Genomic DNA, 6,000 nt, shown 5'->3' with positions numbered 1-6,000 from the left:
CCAGTCCCCACACTGGGGAAATTTGGGGGTACAGAGGAGAAACCTTTAAGGCTGAGAGTGAAGTAGCTGATCTGATTCAGTCTAAATGGAATGAGAATCACATAGACAATCCTTGCCACAGCCATAGTACCCTAAGGAGGGACGTGGGTCCCATAGAAGGCACAGCAGCTGGAAACTGGAGCAGAGGGATTGTGGAGCGATCCCAGGGTGAGGTCTGCTGTTGATTGCTGGGATATAGCCCAAGGCCATGTGAAGAAGGAGATCGTGGTGGCAAATGCCTGTGGGGGAAAACCAGGCAGCCATGGGGGCAAGGCAGTACTGCTGAGTAATGTGTAAGGGTGGAGCCATCACTGTAGCCTCTCTATCCCCAAATGCCAGCACTGGAAACTGAACAACAGAGAGCCTGGCTCTTTAAGTGCCTGACACGTGGAACAACACAGTAGGACCCAAGCCAAGGGGCCCTTTAAGAGCCTGAATGGAGGGGAGCAACAGAGAAGCACCAGGCAAAGAGGCCTTCTGATCGCCAGCTACCAGAGAAAGACTAGCTACTAGAAAAAGACTCTAATAGGACCATAGTTCCTGTGGCTGAGATAATCCCTGTCCCTGCACACTTGGCGCCTGGAGGGTCCCTGTGACCCAAGTAGTCCACCACCTTCACACTCAGTCCTCACTGGAGCAGAGCTGCCACAGGCTAGCTGCAGCTGCTGCTAAGTCGCTTCAGTCATGTCCGACTCTGTGCGACCCCATAGACGGCAGCCCACCCGGCTCGCCTGTCCCTGGGATTCTCCAGGCAAGAACACTTGAGTGGGTTGCCATTTCCTTCTCCAATGCATGAAAGTGAAAAGTGAAAGTGAAGTCGCTCAGTCGTGTATAACTCTTAGCGACCCCATAGACTGCAGCCTACCAGGATCCTCCATCCATGGGATTCTAGACCACCATATTTTCTGCTGCCCTAGCTCCTGGCTTCCATGAGTACCTAGTGCTACTGGGGCCCCTGCAACCCAAGAAGCTGCATCACCTTCACATCTGGCCCTCACAGGGGCAAACCCAAGTCCTTCAGGGCAGCCTCAGAAATAAAACCCCGTGGACAACTCACATGCAGAGGTGGAAATAAAGCCACAAATGAAACCCAGGGGCAGTGTGGCTAAGGAAAAGGACCCAAAACCTGCCTACCACCTGTACAAGCTGTAGATTAAATCCACCTGATTAACTAGGCAGACTCTGCGTCTATGAAATACATAAAAGGACAATGAGAATTCCCACAAAAGAAAACACACTAGTTCTGACAGCTGTGGACACTGGAGGCAAGAACACACAGGAGTAGGACCAGATTAGAGTCTGAGCTGCCCTCAAAGCAGATCAGAGACCAGCCCAGTGTTTGAGGGCATCCTAGAGAAGCAAGGTGGACTATGACTCCCAGTGAGGGAAAGGACTCTGACATCAGAGACTCAAGAAAAGCATATATTAGTCTTACATTTTGACTTGTTCTGTAGTTGCTTCTAGAGTTTTTTTCTTTTTTTCTCCTCTGTTGTAGTTGTTGATTTTGTTTGTACTATTAAATCTATTTAAGCTTTTGAGATTTTTTTAAAATCACACTTTCTTATTCTTTTGTATACTTCTGCCTCTACTTTGGGCCTTCTGTGGTTCTGCGTTTTCCTTTTTTCTCTGCTTTTTAAATTTTAATTAAAAATTTTTTTTTACATTTATTCTTTTGTTTGCTTTCCCTACTGTTCTTTTCCCATTGTAGTTAATCTTTAATAATAAATCTTCTTTATCTATCTCTAACTTTGCATTTGTATCCTTTCTTTATTTTCTTCCATTTGGCTGTGTTTTCTCCCATGTTTGTTAGTTTGTTTTGTTTTTGCTGCTGTATTCTCCAGTTGGCACCTTGTTTTAGTTTTGTTTTCCAGTTTGTGCTTTAGCCAGTTTTCTTTTCTTCTTGTGCATATAATTTTTGGTTTCCTCTGTTTGCCAGGTCAATCTATTGTATTTTATTTATTTATTTTTTGACTGTTTAATTTGTTTATGGGTGTATATTCCATTATTTTAGTTGTTACTTGCCTGATTTTATATTGTCGTTTGTCTGAGGTGTGTCTTTTGTTTCTTGTTTTTGTGTATTTGTTTTAATTCCATTTAATGCCATAACAAATCACCTGTAGAACCTCTGTCCCAAGGCCAGAGATTAAGCTCTGAGCCTTTAAAGTGGGAGTGCTGACTCCAGGACCATAGACTACCACAGGACTCCTAACCCGGCTGCTGCTGCTGCTAAGTCGCTTCAGTCGTCTCTGACTCTGTACGACCCCACAGACAGCAGCCCTGTCCCTGGGATTCTCCAGGCAAGAACACTGGTGTGGGTTGCCATTTCCTTCTCCAATGCATGAAAGTGAAAAGTGAAAATGAAGTCGCTCAGTTGAGTCTGACTCTTCGTAACCCCATGGATTGCAGCCTAACAGGTTCCTCCATCTGTGGGATTTTCCAGGCAAGAGTACTGGAGTGGGGTGCAATCGCCTTCTCCACTCCTAACCCTAGGGAGTATTAATTAATGAGAATTTCCACAAAGTCATTCACCTGTATAAAAGATCCAGCATCACCCAACTGCCAGCAGCACCCTGTGCAGGACACCTCATCCAAACATCAAAGAAGACAGAAGTAAAAATCCAGTCATCAGCAGACAGGATTACCACTTCACACAGTCTTGCCCATAAGAAGAAAAAAGGAAAAAAAAAAAAACACCTCACCTCCTCCCACCAACACAAACACAAATCACATCCTACAGGAAGCTTACACAAATCACTGGACCAACTTTACAAGGGCAGAAACCAAAAGGAAGAAAAAATTCAATCTCAAAGTCTGAGAAAAGGAGACCTCAAACACAATAAGTTTAAAAAAATGAAAAGGTAGAGAAATACGGTGCAAATGAAGGAACAACGTAGAAACTCTTAAATCCCAAAAATGAAAAGGAAACAGGCAAACTACCTGAAAAATAATTCAGAATAATGATAGTAAAGAAGGTCCAAAACCTCAAAAATAGAATGGAGAAACTGCAAGAATCAATTAACAAAAACCTAGAAGAGATAAAGAATAAAAACAGAGACAAACAACACAATTACTGATATTGAAAATACTCTAGAAGGAACCTTGCAGAATATCTGAGGCAGATGAGTGGATAAGTAAGCTAGAAGATACAGTGGTGGAAATGACAGCTGAAGAGCAGGATATAGTAAAAAGAATGAAAAAACCTGAAGATAGTCTCAGAGACCTCTGGGACAATATTAAATGCACCAACATTCAAAGTATGGGGGTCCCAGAAGAAGAGAAGAAGAAAGGGTATGAGAAAATTTTTGAAGAGATTATAGTTGAAAATTTTCCCAACACGGAAAAGGAAATAATCAAGTCCAAGAAGTGCAAAGAGTTCCATACAGGATAAACCAAAGGAGAAACACGCCAAGAGATATACTAATCAAACTAACAAAGATTAAACATAAAAAAGGAATGTTAAAAACAGCAAGGGAGAAGCAACAAGTAACATACAAGGGAAACCCATACACTTAGCAGCTGATCTTTCAGCAGAAACTCTCCAGGTTAGAAGGGAATGGCAGAAAATATTTAAAGTACTGAAAAGGAATAATCTACGACCAAGGTTACTCTACCCAGCAAGGATCTGATTCAAAACTGATGGAGAAATCAAAAGCTTTACAGACAAGCAAAAGTTAAGAGAATTTAGTACCCCTAAACCAGCTTTGCAACAAAGGTTAAAGGGACTTATATAGTCCGGAAATACGAGAGAAAAAAGACCTACAAAAACAAACTCCCTACAATGAAGAAAATGGCAATAGGAACATAAATATCAATAACTACTTTAAATGTAAATAGATTAAATGTTCCACAGAAAGATACAGACTGGCTGAATGGATACAAAAACAAGACCCATATATATTCTGTCTACAGGAAACCCACTTCAGACCTAAAGGCACATAGACTGAAAGTGAGAGGATGGAAAAATATATTCCATGCAAATGGGAAGCAAAAGAAAGCTGGAATAGCAATCCTCATATCAGATAAAATAGACCTTAAAATAATGTTACAAGAGATAAGGAAGGACACTACATAATCAAGGGATCAATCCAAAAGGAAGACATAACAAATTTAAATATTTATACACCCAACATAGGAGCACCTCAGTACATAAGACAAACACTAACAGACATACAAGGAGAAATAGACAGTAATACAATAATAGTAGGGGACTTTAACACCCCACTTACACCAATGGAAGATCATCAAAACAGAAAATTAATAAGGAAACACAAGCCTTAAATGACACATTAGACCAGATAGATCTCATTGATATCTTCAGGACATTCCATCCAAATGCAGAAGAATACAGTTTCTTCTCAAGTGCACATGGAACATTCTCCAAGATAGACCATATCTTGCATCACAAATCAAACCTCAGTAAATTTAATAAAACTGAAATCATACAAAACATCCTTTCTGATCACAATGCTATATGACTAGATATCAATTACAAGAAAAAAAGACCTGTAAAAATGCAAACACATAGGGATTAAACAATATGTTTCTAAATAATGAACAGGTTAGTGAAGAAATCAAAAGGGAAATCAAAAAATTCCTAGAAACGAATGAAAATGAAAACACAACAACTCAAAACCTATGAGATGCAGCAAAAGCAATGCTAAGAGGGAAGTTTGTAACTCAAAACACAAGAAAAACATCTAATAGGCTACCTAACTTTACACCTAAAACAACTGGAAAAAGAACAAAAAGTCCCCAAAGGATTTTTTGGAAAAAAAGCATAAAGATCAGAGCAGAAATAAATGAAATAAACAATAGTAAAATTAATAAAATTAAAAGCTGGTTCACTGAGAAGATAAAATTGACAAACCTTTAACTAGATTTATCCAGGAAAAAAGAAAGAAGAATCAAATCAACAAAACTAGAAATGAGAAAGGAGAGTTTACAACAAACAATGCAGAAACACAAAGGATTATGAGACTATTATGAGCAACTACATGGCAGTAATATGAACGACCTGGAAATAATGGACAGATTCTTAGAAAAGTTCAATCTTTCAAGACTGAACTGGGAAGAAATAGAAGCTATGAACAATCCAATTCAGTTCAGTTCAGTCGCTCAGTCGTGTCCGACTCTTTGCGACCAAACTGAACTGAACTAGATTGTTCATAGCTTCTATTTCTTCCCAGTTCAGTCTTGAAAGATTGAACTTTTCTAAGAATCTGTCCACTTACAAGCATTAAAATTGAAACTTTGATCAAAAATCTCTCCAAAAACTAAAGTCCAGGGCCAGATGGCTTCACAGGTGAATTCTACCAAACATTTAGAGAAGAGCTAATGCCTATCCTTCTAAAACTCTTTCAGAAAATTGCAGAGGAAGGAACATTTTCAAGCTCATTCTATGAGATCACTGTCACCTTGATAACAAAATCAGGCAGGACAACACAAAAAGGAAAATTACAGGTCAGTGTCACTGATGAACATAGATGCAGAAATTCTCCTCAAAATTCTAGCAAACAAAATTCAACAACACATTGAAAAGCTCATGTACCAGAATCAAGTGTGGTTTATTCCAGGAATGCAAGAATTCCTCATATATGCAAATTAATCAATGTGATATACCATATTAACAATATTAACAAATTGAAAGATAAAAACCATATGATAATCTCAACAGATGCAGAAAAAGCCTTTGACAAAATTCAGCATCCATTTATGATTAAAAAAAAAAAAACTCTTCAAAAAATGGGCATAGAAGGAACCTATCTCAACATAGTAAAGGCCATAGGCAGTGCTGAGGCACAGTGTTAAGGCACATGGTAAAACCACAGCAAACATTATTCTCAATGGTGAAAAACTGAAAGCATTCCCTTTAAGATCAGACATAAGGGATGGGTGCCTACTCTCACCACTATTATTCAACATAGTTTTGGAAATCCTAGCTACAGCAATCAGAGAAGAAAA

Source organism: Ovis aries, chromosome 3 (assembly GCF_016772045.2).
Source record: "Ovis aries strain OAR_USU_Benz2616 breed Rambouillet chromosome 3, ARS-UI_Ramb_v3.0, whole genome shotgun sequence".
Classification (NCBI taxonomy): Eukaryota; Metazoa; Chordata; class Mammalia; order Artiodactyla; family Bovidae; genus Ovis; species Ovis aries.
Note: the sequence above shows the minus strand (reverse complement) of the source record.